Source organism: Arachis duranensis, unplaced genomic scaffold (assembly GCF_000817695.3).
Source record: "Arachis duranensis cultivar V14167 unplaced genomic scaffold, aradu.V14167.gnm2.J7QH unplaced_Scaffold_354585, whole genome shotgun sequence".
In the NCBI taxonomy this organism is placed as follows: Eukaryota; Viridiplantae; Streptophyta; class Magnoliopsida; order Fabales; family Fabaceae; genus Arachis; species Arachis duranensis.
In genome coordinates this window covers 45627-46116 of record NW_026264911.1, presented here as the reverse complement: position 1 = coordinate 46116, position 490 = coordinate 45627, and positions in this window count along the sequence as shown.

The window sequence follows — 490 nt, the reverse complement described above, 5'->3', positions numbered from 1 at the left end:
GTAAGGTTGGCATTCAACTTGCCCATGATGCAATGAGATGAACATCCTTACATTAGAAGGGTCAACTTTGATCAAAGGTTAGACCAAGTCCTCATAGGCATATGTGTGGAAGGAGCTCAGTGGAAAAGAGACTCCAAAGGCAAACCGGTTCAATTGAGAATGCATGACCTCAAACCCATGGCTAGAGGATGGTTGGAGTTTATCCAACGCTCAATCATTCCCACTAGCAACCGGTCCGAAGTTACATAGACCGGGCTATCATGATTCATAGCATCATGATTGGAGAAGAAATAGAAGTTCATGAGGTTATATCTCAAGAGCTTTATAAGGTGGCGGAAAAGTCTTCTACCTTGGCAAGGTTAGCCTTCCCTCATCTCATTTGTCACCTCTGTTATTCGGTTGGAGTTGACATAGAGGGAGACATCCCTATTGATGAGGACAAGCCCATCACTAAGAAGAGGATGGAGCACACAAGAGACCCCACTCATCA